We start from the raw sequence: 17,500 nt of genomic DNA on the forward strand, positions 1-17,500 counted from the left end.
GACACTGTGGAATAGGACACTGGGGGGGACTTAGGACACTCATACTGTAGGACATTAATGGTAGGACACTGTGGGGACTGGGGAAGTCAGGACACTCATGGGGTACAGTCATTAATGACACTGGAGGTAGGACATACTGTAGGACATTAATGGACTGGGGACCTCATGACACTCATACTGTACAGTCATTAATGGACTGGAGACCTCATGACCTCATACTGTACAGGTCATTAATGGACTGGGGAGTGACCTCATACTGTACAGTCATTAATGGACTGGAGACCTCATGACCTCACACTGTACAGTCATTAATGAACTGGAGACTTCATGACCTCATACTGTACAGTCATTAATGGACTGGAGACCTCATGACACTCATAGTACAGTCATTAATGGACTGGAGAGTCAGGACACTGTACAGTCATTAATGGACTGAGACGTCATGACACTCATACTGTACAGTCATTAATGAACTAGGACACTCATGACCTCATACTGGGAGTCATTAATGGACTGGAGCACACTGTCAGTGACACTCATACTGTACAGTCATTAATGGACTGGAGCACACTGTCAGGACACTCATACTGTACAGTCATTGGGGATGAACTGTACAGTAATGACACTCATGACCTCATACTGTACAGTCATTAATGGACTGGAGACCTCATGACCTCATACTGTACAGTCATTAATCACTCCATGACCTCATACTGCCCAGTCATTAATGAACTGGAGACCCATGACCTCATACTGTACAGTCATTAATGGACTGGAGACCTCATGACCTCATACTGTACAGTCATTAATGAACTGGAGACTCCATGACCTCATACTGTACAGTCATTAATGAACTGGAGACTCCATGACCTCATACTGTACAGTCATTAATGAACTGGAGACCTCATGACCTCATACTGTACAGTCATTAATGAACTGGAGACCTCATGACCTCATACTGTACAGTCATTAATGGACTGGAGACTCCATGACCTCATACTGTACAGTCAATGGACTGGAGACCTCATGACCTCATACTGTACAGTCATTAATGGACTGGAGACCCATGACCTCATACTGTACAGTCATTAATGGACTGGAGACCTCATGACCTCATACTGTACAGTCATTAATGGACTGGAGACCTCATGACCTCATACTGTACAGTCATTAATGGACTGGAGACCTCATGACCTCATACTGTACAGTCATTAATGGACTGTAGACTCCATGACCTCATACTCCAGAGTGGCGCAGCGGTCTAAGGCACATCATCTCAGTGCCAGCGGCGACACTACAGTCCCCGGTTCAAATCCAAGCTGAATCACATCTTGCTATGATTGGGAGTCCCACAACTGGCCCAGTCGTCTGGGTTTGACCGGGGTATGCTGTCATTGTAAATAAGAATTTGTTCCTAACTGATTTGTCTCGTTAAATTAAGCTTAAATACTGTACAGTCAATGGACTGGAGACCTCAGCCTGTGGCAGAGATTGGGGTTTACTCATGGAGTAGTGTAGTTATGACTCATGGTACTCATGGTATATTTTAAACTGGGTGGTTTGATCACTGAATGCTGATTGGCTGACACCCGTGGTATATTTAGGCAATAAGGCACGAAGGGGTGTGGGATATGGCCAACACAACTCGGCTAATGGCTGTTCTTAAGCACGACACAACGCGGAGTGCCTGGACACAGCCCTTAGCCGTGATATATTGGCAACATACCACAAACCCCTGAGGTGCCTTGTTGCTGTTATAAACTGGTTACCAACGGAATTAGAGCAGTGAAAATACATGTTTCGTCATTCTCGTGGTATACGGTCTTATATACCACGGCTGTCAGCCAATCAGCATTCAGGGCTCGAAACACCCAGTTGAAAATAGACCGTATACCATGAATGATACAGTAGTAATGAGTCATGGGTTATCATACTGTAGTTACGTAATGAATGATACAGTAGTAATGAGTTATGTGTTATCATACTGTAGTTACGTAATGAATGATACAGTAGTAATGAGTTATGGGATATCATACTGTAGTTACATAATGAATGATACAGTAGTAATGAGTTATGGGTTATCATACTGTAGTTACATAATGAATGATACAGTGGTAATGAGTTATGGGTTATCATACTGTAGTTACATAATGAATGATACAGTAGTAATGAGTTATGGGTTATCATACTGTAGTTACATAATGAATGATACAGTAGTAATGAGTTATGGGTTATCATACTGTAGTTACATAATGAATGATACAGTAGTAAATATGGGTTATCATATAGTTATATAATGAATGATACAGTAGTCATGAGTTATGTGTTATTACACTGTAGTTACATAATGAATGATACAGTAGTAATGAGTTATGGGTTATCATACTGTAGTTACATAATGAATGATACAGTAGTAATGAGTTATGTGTTATCATACTGTAGTTACATAATGAATGATACAGTGGTAATGAGTTATGGGTTATCATACTGTAGTTACATAATGAATGATACAGTAGTAATGAGTTATGTGTTATCATACTGTAGTTACATAATGAATGATACAGTAGTAATGAGTTATGGGTTATCATACTGTAGTTATATAATGAATGATACAGTAGTCATGAGTTATGTGTTATTACACTGTAGTTACATAATGAATGATACAGTAGTAATGAGTTATGGGTTATCATACTGTAGTTACATAATGAATGATACAGTAGTAATGAGTTATGTGTTATCATACTGTAGTTACATAATGAATGATACAGTGGTAATGAGTTATGGGTTATCATACTGTAGTTACATAATGAATGATACAGTAGTAATGAGTTATGTGTTATCATACTGTAGTTACATAATGAATGATACAGTAGTAATGAGTTATGTGTTATCATACTGTAGTTACATAATGAATGATACAGTAGTAATGAGTTATGGGTTATTACACTGTAGTTACATAATGAATGATACAGTAGTAATGAGTTATGGGTTATCATACTGTAGTTACATAATGAATGATACAGTAGTAATGAGTTATGGGTTATTACACTGTAGTTACATAATGAATGATACAGTAGTAATGACACTCTAAAGTACAAAAAGATACATACTAAAAGAAGGGAAGAGTGAATGACATGAAGAACAAGGAGAGTCGACCGTTACTCGCCAGATGTAGAGAGGCCTTCCACCACGGCTGAATGTCAAGCCATCTATTCCTCTGTAACAAGAAGAATTGACTGAGACAGTCCAAACACACCTCATCTCTGTGTCTCATCCTGTTCTGAAGTAAACAAGAGGTCTATTTTACCACCAATATAATTCTGATTCAATCACCTGGTTAATCTCAGACTTCTGGCCGACTAGTAAATCTCAAGCTCTGCTCTTCTCTAATTGATACACACGCACGCACGCACGCACGCACACACACACACACACACACACACACACACACACACACACACACACACAAACACACATGCTTACACACACACGCACGCACGCACACACACACACACACACACACACACACACACACACACACACACACACACACACACACATGCTTACACACACACGCACGCACGCACACACACACACACACATGCTTACACACGCACGCACGCACGCACACACACACACACACACACACACACACACACACACACACATGCTTACACACACACGCATGCACGCACACACACACGCACGCACGCACGCACGCACGCACGCACACACACACACACACACACACACACACACACACACACACACACACACACACACACCTCCATCAGCACTGACGTAATTCTATTACAAAATCAAAGTCTGTCATTGGGATGCTGTTTCCGCAGGCCCAGGCAATATATCCATCTTCCATCCGGAGGAGAGGAGAGAGGGAGTGAGTTATCCCAGGCAATATATCCATCTTCCATCTTCCATCCGGAGGAGTGGAGAGAGGGATGAAGGAAGTGAACAGCCCGGCCAGAGAGTGAGTTATCCCAGGCAATATATCCATCTTCCATCCGGAGGACAGGAGAGAGGGAGTGAGTTATCCCAGGCAATATATCCATCTTCCATCCGGAGGACAGGAGAGAGGGAGTGAGTTATCCCAGGCAATATATCCATCTTCCATCTTCCATCCGGAGGACAGGAGAGAGGGATGAAGGCCCGGCCAGAGAGTGAGTTATCCCAGGCAATATATCCATCTTCCATCTTCCATCCGGAGGAGAGGAGAGAGGGATGAAGGCCCGGCCAGAGAGTGAGTTATCCCAGGCAATATATCCATCTTCCATCTTCCATCCGGAGGAGAGGAGAGAGGGATGAAGGCCCGGTCAGAGAGTGAGTTATCCCAGGCAATATATCCATCTTCCATCTTCCATCCGGAGGAGGAGAGAGAGAGGGATGAAGGCCCGGCCAGAGAGTGAGTTATCCCAGGCAATATATCCATCTTCCATCTTCCATCCAGAGAGTGAGTTATCCCAGGCAATATATCCATCTTCCATCTTCCATCCGGAGGGAGGAGAGAGGATGAAGGAAGTGAACAGCCCGGCCAGAGAGTGAGTTATCCCAGGCAATATATCCATCTTCCATCTTCCATCCGGAGGAGAGAGGGATGAAGGCCCGGCCAGAGAGTGAGTTATCCCAGGCAATATATCCATCTTCCATCTTCCATCCGGAGGAGAGGAGAGAGGGATGAAGGAAGTGAACAGCCCGGCCAGAGAGTGAGTTATCCCAGGCAATATATCCATCTTCCATCTTCCATCCGGAGGAGAGGAGAGAGGGATGAAGGCCCGGCCAGAGAGTGAGTTATCCCAGGCAATATATCCATCTTCCATCTTCCATCCGGAGGAGAGGAGAGAGGGATGAAGGAAGTGAACAGCCCGGCCAGAGAGAGGCAATATATCCATCTTCCATCTTCCATGAGTTAGCCCCCAGGTTATCCCAGGCAATATATCCATCTTCCATCTTCCATCCGGAGGGAGAGAGGATGAAGGATGAAGGCCCGGCCAGAGAGTGAGTTATCCCAGGCAATATATCCATCTTCCATCTTCCATCCGGAGGAGAGGAGAGAGAGAGTGAGTTATCCCAGGCAATATATCCATCTTCCATCCTTCCATCCGGAGGAGAGGAGAGAGGGATGAAGGAAGTGAACAGCCCGGCCAGAGAGTGAGTTATCCCAGGCAATACATCCATCTTCCATCTTCCATCCGGAGGACAGGAGAGAGGGATGAAGGCCCGGCCAGAGAGTGAGTTATCCCAGGCAATATATCCATCTTCCATCTTCCATCCGGAGGAGAGGAGAGAGGGATGAAGGCCCGGCCAGAGAGTGAGTTATCCCAGGCAATATATCCATCTTCCATCCTCCATCCGGAGGAGAGGAGAGAGGGATGAAGGCCCGGCCAGAGAGTGAGTTATCCCAGGCAATATATCCATCTTCCATCTTCCATCCGGAGGAGAGGAGAGAGGGATGAAGGCCCGGCCAGAGAGTGAGTTATCCCAGGCAATATATCCATCTTCCATCCTCCATCCGGAGGAGAGGAGAGAGGGATGAAGGCCCGGCCAGAGAGTGAGTTATCCCAGGCAATATATCCATCTTCCATCTTCCATCCGGAGGAGAGGAGAGAGGGATGAAGGAGGTGAACAGCCCGGCCAGAGAGTGAGTTAGCCCAGGCAATATATCCATCTTCCATCCTCCATCCGGAGGAGAGGAGAGAGGGATGAAGGCCCGGCCAGAGAGTGAGTTATCCCAGGCAATATATCCATCTTCCATCTTCCATCCGGAGGAGAGGAGAGAGGGATGAAGGAGGTGAACAGCCCGGCCAGAGAGTGAGTTAGCCCAGGCAATATATCCATCTTCCATCCTCCATCCGGAGGAGAGGAGAGAGGGATGAAGGCCCGGCCAGAGAGTGAGTTATCCCAGGCAATATATCCATCTTCCATCTTCCATCCGGAGGAGAGGAGAGAGGGATGAAGGCCCGGCCAGAGAGTGAGTTATCCCAGGCAATATATCCATCTTCCATCCTCCATCCGGAGGAGAGGAGAGAGGGATGAAGGCCCGGCCAGAGAGTGAGTTATCCCAGGCAATATATCCATCTTCCATCTTCCATCCGGAGGAGAGGAGAGAGAGAGTGAGTTATCCCAGGCAATATATCCATCTTCCATCCTTCCATCCGGAGGAGTGGAGAGAGGGATGAAGGCCCGGCCAGAGAGTGAGTTATCCCAGGCAATATATCCATCTTCCATCTTCCATCCGGAGGAGAGGAGAGAGGGATGAAGGAGGTGAACAGCCCGGCCAGAGAGTGAGTTATCCCAGGCAATATATCCATCTTCCATCTTCCATCCGGAGGAGAGGAGAGAGGGATGAAGGAAGTGAACAGCCCGGCCAGAGAGTGAGTTATCCCAGGCAATATATCCATCTTCCATCTTCCATCCGGAGGACAGGAGAGAGGGATGAAGGAAGTGAACAGCCCGGCCAGAGAGTGAGTTATCCCAGGCTGGGCTTGAGGCTGTGTTGTGTTGCCGTCTGGGCAGACTACTTCAGGGGTTTACTCCATGCGGACTTCTTTATCTGGTTAAGTTACAGGCCGTTACTGCAGGGGGAACGGAGGGTGCTGGAGGTGTTCCTCCTCAGAATGGTACAGGAGTTCTCCTGACTCCACACAGAGAAGGTGGGCTATGGAATGATACAGGAGTTCTCCTGACTCCACACAGAGAAGGTGGGCTATGGAATGGTACAGGAGTTCTCCTGACTCCACACAGAGAAGGTGGGCTATGGAATGATACAGGAGTTCTCCTGACTCCACACAGAGAAGGTGGGCTATGGAATGGTACTGGAGTTCTCCTGACTCCACACAGAGAAGGTGGGCTATGGAATGATACAGGAGTTCTCCTGACTCCACACAGAGAAGGTGGGCTATGGAATGGTACTGGAGTTCTCCTGACTCCACACAGAGAAGGTGGGCTATGGAATGGTACTGGAGTTCTCCTGACTCCACACAGAGAAGGTGGGCTATGGAATGGTACTGGAGTTCTCCTGACTCCACACAGAGAAGGTGGGCTATGGAATGATACAGGAGTTCTCCTGACTCCACACAGAGAAGGTGGGCTATGGAATGGTACAGGAGTTCTCCTGACTCCACACAGAGAAGGTGGGCTATGGAATGGTACTGGAGTTCTCCTGACTCCACACAGAGAAGGTGGGCTATGGAATGATAATAGCTCATTTCCTGGACGACTCTGATTCCTTTGGGAAAACTGTGATAGGTCATTGCGGAGACAGACTGAATGAAATGACTGTGAATGATGTTATAGAATTATAGTACAAGCCTCCCATATTAACTCCTTGATTTGTCCTGACCTGGGTGGTGTTCTACTGCCTGAGGTCCTCTTGGAACTCCGGCTAGCTTAGCCCACACTGTATGTCCACCTGCCAACCAAAATGTCATATATTTTTTATTACACTGTTTCAATGACCTCTCAACAGATTTTACATTTGAATTTGATCTCAAAACTGACTGAAACCAGAGCATCCAGGTAAAATACATGTATTTCCTGGCAAACGCCATCAAACTAGTTAGGGAGAGGCGGGACGCAAATGTCTCAACTGGCCAATGGCAAGGGGAAATGCAGAGCGCCAGATTCAAATAAAATACTATAAAATTCTAACTTTCATTAAATCACACATGTAAGATACTCAATTAAAGCTACACTCATTGTGAATCCAGCCAACATGTCAGATTTTAAAAATGCTTTTCGGCAAAAGCATAAGAAGCTATTATCTGATGATAGCACCAGCAGTAAACAAAGGGTTAGCATATATTCAACCCTGCACAAAATGCTGAAATAAAATATAAAACATGCATTACCTTTGACGAGCTTCTTTTGTTGGCACTCCAATATGTCCCATAAACATCACAATTGGTCATTTTGTTCGATTAATTCCATCCATATATATCCAAAATGTCCATTTATAAAACGCATTTGATCCAGAAAAAACAGCTTACAAAAAACGCAACATCACTACAAAATATTTCAAAAGTTGCCTATAAAACTTTAACAAAATATTTCAAACTACTTTTGTAATACAACTTTAGGTATTTTTAAATCCGGGATTCTATTTATAGCCTCAAGCTCATTAGCATAACGCAACGTTAACTATTCATGAAAATCGCAAATGAAATTAAATAAATATATTTGCTCTCAAGCTTAGACTTTTGTTAACAACACTGTCATCTCAGATTTTCAAAATATGCTTTTCAACCATAGCTAAACAAGCATTTGTGTAAGAGTGTTGATAGCTAGGATAGCTATAAGCCTAGAATTCAGCCAGCAACATTTTCACAAAAACAAGAAAATCATTCAAATAAAATCATTTACCTTTGAAGATCTTCAGATGTTTTCAATGAGGAGACTCTCAGTTAGATAGCAAATGTTCAGTTTTTCAAAAAAATATTATTTGTGTAGGACAAATCGCTCCGTTTTGTTCATGTTTGCCTATGAAAAAAAACTGTATCCAGTTAGAGCCTCAAGCTCATTGGCATAACGTAACGTTAACTATTTATGAAAATCGCAAATGAAATGAAATGAATGTGCTAGCTCTCAAGCTTAGCCTTTTCTTAACAACACTGTCATCTCAGATTTTCAAAATATGCTTTTGAACCATAGCAAAACAAGCATTTGTGATAGCTAGCGTAGCATTTAGCGGGCAACATTTGCACAAAAACCAGAAAAGGATTCAAATAAAATCATTTACCTTTGAAGAACTTCGGATGTTTTCAATGAGGAGACTCAGTTACATAACAAATGTTCAGTTTTTCCTGAAAGATTCTTTGTGTAGGAGAAATCGCTCCGTTTTGTACATCACGTTTGGGTACCAAAAAAAAACGAAAATTCAGTCATCAAAACGGCAAACTGTTTTCCAAATTAACTCCATAATATCGACTGAAACACGGCAAACGCTGTTTAGAATCAATCCTCAATGTGTTTTTCACATATCTCTTCATTGATATATCGTTCGTGGTAGTCTCCTTTCTCCGGTGAATCACTTGGAAAAAGACGTGCAGTTGAAGATGACGCACCAATTTCGACGGAGGACACCGGGCGGACACCTGGCAAATGTAGTCTCTTATGGTCAATCTTCCAATGATATGCCTACAAATACGTCACAATGCTGCAGACACCTTGGGGAAACGATAGATCGGGCAGGCTCATTCTTTGCGCAATCACAGCCATATAAGGAGACAATGAAAAACAGAGCCTCAAAAATCCTACTCATTTCCGGGTTGAAGTTTCATCTTGGTTTTGCATGTAGCATCTGTTCTGGGGCACTCACAGACAATATATTTGCAGCTCTGGAAACGTCAGAGTGTTTTCTTTCCAAAGCTATCAATTATATGCATAGTCAAGCATCTTTTTGTGACAAAATATTGCGCTTAAAACGGGCACGTCTTTTTATCCAAAAATGAAATAGCGCCCCCATAGATGTAACAGGTTAATAATCAATCAAATTGTAGACGGGTCTTTCTGTGTTCAACAGGAATGAAAACAAACCAGCGCCACTTTTCAAGTCTTGCGCAACACAAAAGTGGACCCAGTTCCTAGTTGGCCTACTTCTTCATTGCACAAAGGAATAACCTCAACCAAATTCCAAAGACTGGTGACATCCAGTGGAAGCGGTAGGAACTGAAAACAGGTTCCTAAGAAATATCCCTGGGCAATGACAACTCAGGGAACAGAGAGAGGAAAAAAAAAATTAACAGTTAGTCCTCGGGGTTTTGCCTGCTACATAAGTTCTGTTATACTCACAGACATGATTCAAACAGTTTTAGATACTTCAGAGCGTTTTCTATCCAATAATAATATGCATATCTTATATTCTTGGCATGAGTAGCAGGAAGTTGAAATTGGGCACGCTATTTATCCAAAAGTGAAAATTCTGCCCCCTAGCCCAAGAGGTTTTAAAAACAGGTGCCAAAGCGAGAAATAAGCCTGTAGCTTCTGTGTGTTAATTAGAGACTGTCTTACTGTTTGTCTCTGTGTGTTTGTGTGTCTTCCTGTATGTCTCTGTGTGTTAGTCCGTTTTCCTGTATGTTTCTCTGTGTTAATTAGAGTCTGTCTTCCTGTATGTCTCTGTGTGTTAATTAGAGACTGTCTTCCTGTTTGTCTCTGTGTGTTAGTGTATGTCTCTGTGTGTTATTGTGTCTTCCTGTATGTCTCTGTGTGTTAGTCTGTCTTCCTGTATGTCTCTGTGTGTTAGTCTGTCTTCCTGTATGTCTCTGTGTGTTAGTCTGTCTTCCTGTATGTCTCTGTGTGTTAGTCTGTCTTCCTCTTTGTTTCTGTGTGTTAGGTCTGTCTTCCTGTATGTGTCTGTGTGTTAATTAGAGTCTGTCTTCCTGTATGTGTCTGTGAGTTAGTCTGTCTTCCTGTCTGTCTCTGTGTGTTAGTCTGTCTTCCTGTATGTCTCTGTGTGTTAATTAGAGACTGTCTTCCTCTTTGTTTCTGTGTGTTAGTCTGTCTTCCTGTATGTCCCTGTGTGTTAGTCTGTCTTCCTCTTTGTCTCTGTGTGTTAGTCTGTCTTCCTCTTTGTCTCTGTGTTTTAGTGTGTCTTCCTCTATGTCTCTATGTGTTAGTCTGTCTTCCTGTGTGTCTCTGTGTGTTAGTCTGTCTTCCTGTATGTCTCTGTGTGTTTGTGATGTCACTCTCTGGCGTGATGCATCTTGTTACACAGTAGGCCCAACCATTAATACAATTAAATTCCACTACAAACTTTCCCTTTGAAACAAATTAATTAAGATGCTATTATTTAGCCGTTGCAGAGGTTAATGGCCGTCATTAGCAACAAAGGCTACATCCACTATCATTATCCAAACCTGGTTATTTGGACCGTTCTGGTTATTTACTGGGCCTGAGATTGATGAGGTCTGATACCCACTGAGACGCTAATGAGCTTTGGAAACATAACACACTCCATCACTGTTCAGGTCTGTTACACGCATGCATAGTAATACACACACACACACACACACTAATACATACACACACAAATACACACACACACTAATACACACACACAGTAATACACATACACACTAATACACACACACAGTAATACACGCACACTAATACACACACACGAATAAACACGCACACAAATACACACACATAGTAATACACACACACACACACTAATACATACACACACAAATACACACACACACTAATACACACACACAGTAATACACATACACACTAATACACACACACAGTAATACACGCACACTAATACACACACACGAATAAACACGCACACAAATACACACACATACTAATACACACACACACACTAATACACACACACACACTAATACACACACTAATACACATATACGCATATTCACAAACACTCATGTGCACGTGCGGACACACACACACACACACACACACACACACACACACACACACACACACACACACACACACACACACACACACACACACACACACACACACACACACACACACACACACACACACACACACACACACACACACACACACACACACACACACACACACAGTCCATCACTGCTCATGACTGTTACAGGCAGCAACCATCTAGGGAACAATATACATATACCCACAGTCCTTTAGTTGTCTGTGTAGCGGACAGGGAAGATAGTATGACTCTTGAAAGGAAGCAGGGACGTCAACGGTGAAGGGTTGATTGTTTCATGCAGGACACTGTGTGGACGTGAAGAACGCCTGGCAGGGACGTCAACGGTGAAGGGTTGATTGTTTCATGCAGGACACTGTGTGGACGTGAAGAACGCCTGGCAGGGACGTCAACGGTGAAGGGTTGATTGTTTCATGCAGGACACTGTGTGGACGTGAAGAACGCCTGGCAGGGACGTCAACGGTGAAGGGTTGATTGTTTCATGCAGGACACTGTGTGGACGTGAAGAACGCCTGGCAGGGACGTCAACGGTGAAGGGTTGATTGTTTCATGCAGGACACTGTGTGGACGTGAAGAACGCCTGGCAGGGACGTCAACGGTGAAGGGTTGATTGTTTCATGCAGGACACTGTGTGGACGTGAAGAACGCCTGGCAGGGACGTCAACGGTGAAGGGTTGATTGTTTCATGCAGGACACTGTGTGGACGTGAAGAACGCCTGGCAGGGACGTCAACGGTGAAGGGTTGATTGTTTCATGCAGGACACTGTGTGGACGTGAAGAACGCGTTGCAGGGAGCGTTCATGCTAATGTTGACATATCAAATACATGTTAGTCTGACCATATATGTTGTCAACAACTAAACTGGACCTACATTATTTTAGATTGAACATTCTACCTCAGATATCTATAAAAGTAATGTGTGTCTATCAGATATGTCACTCAGGAGTGAGGATAGGTTCATTATCATCAATCACACGCAATATACACATCCTGTATTAATAAATTACAGGGCTTTTCACGTTATCAACACAAACGTTTTCCATTTTCAAGTCGACCACGACAACAAAAGACAGTATTCCCATTTCACTCTGACCAATCAATAACCACGGCAACAATAATGACTTCGGAACCGCCGTAAAGCTGATCCTGTCAGCGACATTTCCCTCCCTTTCACACTCCACACAGTTCAATTCACAGGGGGCTTTATGATGTCACAGAGGGGACAAAAGGGCGTCACCAGGAAGTCAGACCCGGCTCCATCGCGTCGGCTGATTGGTTGAGGCCGACCGTCGCCGACGGCGATGACCGAAGATTGGTGGAGGCGACCTGTCGCCGACGGCGATGAACAATGAGAGGCCTGTGTTGTATCACAGTGGGATGAGTAATGTGGCCAGCACCAAAGGGCATTCAAATGACATTGTGGGAATAACGGAACTTATTGTCAAGAGTTTATACGGAACGGAAATTTACGACCGGCTCCATCAATGTTTATTAGCTGTTTCCTATTTATAACTTTGTGAAAATCTGGTGTCTGTTCTGTGTGAGAGTTTCTGCATGTCTGCACCCCACCCACACACACACACTCCCCACTGACACACACACACACACACACACACACACACACACACACACACACACACACACACACACACACACACACACACACACACACACACACACACACACACACACACACACACACACACACTCCCCACTGACACACACACACACACACACACACACACACACACACACACACACACACACACACACACACACACACACACACACACACACACACACACACACACACACTCACTCCCCCCGACACACAGACACAGAAACACACACAGACACACACACAGACAGACACACAGACACACACAGGGACACAGAGACACAGACACACAGACACAGACACACACAGACACACATATAGACACACACAGAGACACACAGAGACACACACAGACACACATATAGACACACAGACACACACAGAGACACAGAGACACAGAGACACAGACACACAGACACAGACACACACAGACACACACAGACACACACAGAGACACACAGACACACACAGACACACACAGAGACACAGAGACACAGAGACACAGACACACACAGACACACACAGACACACACAGAGACACACAGACACACACAGAGACACATAGACACACATACACAGACACACACAGACACGCAGACACACACAGAAACACACAGAGACACACAGAGAAACACACAGAGACACACAGAAACACATACACAGACACACACACAGAGACTCACAGCCACACACAGACACACACAGACACACACATACACACAGAGAGACACACAGACACACACAGAGACACAGACACACACAGAGACACACAGAAACACATACACAGACACACACACAGAGACTCACAGCCACACACAGACACACACATAGACACACACAGAGACACACACACCCCACACACTGTAGAGAAGTCAAAAGCATGTGACTTAAGACAGGTGTGTGTGACAGGCTTATATCTGCGAGCGTGTAAATCACCAGGAGAACTTTACATCAGCAGGAAGGAGACACCCCGACAACAGCCTGAATCGCTCTCCAGAGGTGAGATGAGGTTTAAGGAGACAGAGGGGAAGACCCACATTCACACATGGCTCAGAGGACATGGGTTATATTACTACCCAACACAGTACGACTGGTGTCTGGGTCACAAGAGGAGTGTAAGGAGACGCTCTCTAGGGGTGAGATGAGGTTTAAGGAGAAAGAGGGGAAGACCCACATTCACACATGGCTCAGAGGACATGGGTTATATTACTACCCAACACAGTACGACTGGTGTCTGGGTCACAAGAGGAGTGTAAGGAGACGCTCTCTAGGGGTGAAATGAGGTTTAAGGAGACAGAGGGGAAGACCCACAATCACACATGGCTCAGAGGACATGGGTTATATTACTACCCAACACAGTACGACTGGTGTCTGGGTCACAAGAGGAGTGTAAGGAGACGCTCTCTAGGGGTGAGATGAGGTTTAAGGAGAAAGAGGGGAAGACCCACATTCACACATGGCTCAGAGGACATGGGTTATATTACTACCCAACACAGTACGACTGGTGTCTGGGTCACAAGAGGAGTGTAAGGAGACGCTCTCCAGGGGTGAGATGAGGTTTAAGGAGACAGAGGGGAAGACCCACATTCACACATGGCTCAGAGGACATGGGTTATATTACTACCCAACACAGTACGACTGGTGTCTGGGTCACAAGAGGAGTGTAAGGAGACGCTCTCTAGGGGTGAGATGAGGTTTAAGGAGAAAGAGGGGAAGACCCACATTCACACATGGCTCAGAGGACATGGGTTATATTACTACCCAACACAGTACGACTGGTGTCTGGGTCACAAGAGGAGTGTAAGGAGACGCTCTCTAGGGGTGAGATGAGGTTTAAGGAGAAAGAGGGGAAGACCCACATTCACACATGGCTCAGAGGACATGGGTTATATTACTACCCAACACAGTACGACTGGTGTCTGGGTCACAAGAGGAGTGTAAGGAGACGCTCTCTAGGGGTGAGATGAGGTTTAAGGAGAAAGAGGGGAAGACCCGCATTCACACATGGCTCAGAGGACATGGGTTATATCACTACCCAACACAGTACGACTGGTGTCTGGGTCACAAGAGGAGTGTAAGGAGACGCTCTCTAGGGGTGAGATGAGGTTTAAGGAGAAAGAGGGGAAGACCCACATTCACACATGGCTCAGAGGACATGGGTTATATTACTACCCAACACAGTACGACTGGTGTCTGGGTCACAAGAGGAGTGTAAGGAGACGCTCTCTAGGGGTGAGATGAGGTTTAAGGAGAAAGAGGGGAAGACCCGCATTCACACATGGCTCAGAGGACATGGGTTATATTACTACCCAACACAGTACGACTGGTGTCTGGGTCACAAGAGGAGTGTAAGGAGACGCTCTCTAGGGGTGAGATGAGGTTTAAGGAGAAAGAGGGGAAGACCCACATTCACACATGGCTCAGAGGACATGGGTTATATTACTACCCAACACAGTACGACTGGTGTCTGGGTCACAAGAGGAGTGTAAGGAGACGCTCTCTAGGGGTGAGATGAGGTTTAAGGAGAAAGAGGGGAAGACCCACATTCACACATGGCTCAGAGGACATGGGTTATATTACTACCCAACACAGTACGACTGGTGTCTGGGTCACAAGAGGAGTGTAAGGAGACGCTCTCTAGGGGTGAGATGAGGTTTAAGGAGAAAGAGGGGAAGACCCACATTCACACATGGCTCAGAGGACATGGGTTATATTACTACCCAACACAGTACGACTGGTGTCTGGGTCACAAGAGGAGTGTAAGGAGACGCTCTCTAGGGGTGAGATGAGGTTTAAGGAGAAAGAGGGGAAGACCCACATTCACACATGGCTCAGAGGACATGGGTTATATTACTACCCAACACAGTACGACTGGTGTCTGGGTCACAAGAGGAGTGTAAGGAGACGCTCTCTAGGGGTGAGATGAGGTTTAAGGAGAAAGAGGGGAAGACCCACATTCACACATGGCTCAGAGGACATGGGTTATATTACTACCCAACACAGTACGACTGGTGTCTGGGTCACAAGAGGAGTGTAAGGAGACGCTCTCTAGGGGTGAGATGAGGTTTAAGGAGAAAGAGGGGAAGACCCACATTCACACATGGCTCAGAGGACATGGGTTATATTACTACCCAACACAGTACGACTGGTGTCTGGGTCACAAGAGGAGTGTAAGGAGACACTCTCTAGGGGTGAGATGAGGTTTAAGGAGAAAGAGGGGAAGACCCACATTCACACATGGCTCAGAGGACATGGGTTATATTACTACCCAACACAGTACGACTGGTGTCTGGGTCACAAGAGGAGTGTAAGGAGACGCTCTCTAGGGGTGAGATGAGGTTTAAGGAGAAAGAGGGGAAGACCCACATTCACACATGGCTCAGAGGACATGGGTTATATTACTACCCAACACAGTACGACTGGTGTCTGGGTCACAAGAGGAGTGTAAGGAGACGCTCTCTAGGGGTGAGATGAGGTTTAAGGAGAAAGAGGGGAAGACCCACATTCACACATGGCTCAGAGGACATGGGTTATATTACTACCCAACACAGTACGACTGGTGTCTGGGTCACAAGAGGAGTGTAAGGAGACGCTCTCCAGGGGTGAGATGAGGTTTAAGGAGACAGAGGGGAAGACCCACATTCACACATGGCTCAGAGGACATGGGTTATATTACTACCCAACACAGTACGACTGGTGTCTGGGTCACAAGAGGAGTGTAAGGAGACGCTCTCTAGGGGTGAGATGAGGTTTAAGGAGAAAGAGGGGAAGACCCACATTCACACATGGCTCAGAGGACATGGGTTATATTACTACCCAACACAGTACGACTGGTGTCTGGGTCACAAGAGGAGTGTAAGGAGACGCTCTCTAGGGGTGAGATGAGGTTTAAGGAGAAAGAGGGGAAGACCCACATTCACACATGGCTCAGAGGACATGGGTTATATTACTACCCAACACAGTACGACTGGTGTCTGGGTCACAAGAGGAGTGTAAGGAGACGCTCTCTAGGGGTGAGATGAGGTTTAAGGAGAAAGAGGGGAAGACCCACATTCACACATGGCTCAGAGGACATGGGTTATATTACTACCCAACACAGTACGACTGGTGTCTGGGTCACAAGAGGAGTGTAAGGAGACGCTCTCTAGGGGTGAGATGAGGTTTAAGGAGAAAGAGGGGAAGACCCACATTCACACATGGCTCAGAGGACATGGGTTATATTACTACCCAACACAGTACGACTGGTGTCTGGGTCACAAGAGGAGTGTAAGGAGACGCTCTCTAGGGGTGAGATGAGGTTTAAGGAGAAAGAGGGGAAGACCCACATTCACACATGGCTCAGAGGACATGGGTTATATTACTACCCAACACAGTACGACTGGTGTCTGGGTCACAAGAGGAGTGTAAGGAGACGCTCTCTAGGGGTGAGA

The 17,500-nt window shown here is 45.5% G+C and overlaps 1 protein-coding gene across 1 annotated transcript in view; it reads right to left on the bottom strand.

Moving 5' to 3' along the window:
• The window catches only part of LOC135513401 (DNA-directed RNA polymerase II subunit RPB1-like), a 23,714-nt gene that overhangs the window by 1,358 nt on the left and 4,856 nt on the right, over positions 1 to 17,500 (bottom strand). The gene's annotated exons all lie outside the window — the stretch shown is intronic.

The sequence above is a fragment of the Oncorhynchus masou genome, chromosome 24 (assembly GCF_036934945.1).
Source record: "Oncorhynchus masou masou isolate Uvic2021 chromosome 24, UVic_Omas_1.1, whole genome shotgun sequence".
NCBI classification, from domain to species: domain Eukaryota; kingdom Metazoa; phylum Chordata; class Actinopteri; order Salmoniformes; family Salmonidae; genus Oncorhynchus; species Oncorhynchus masou.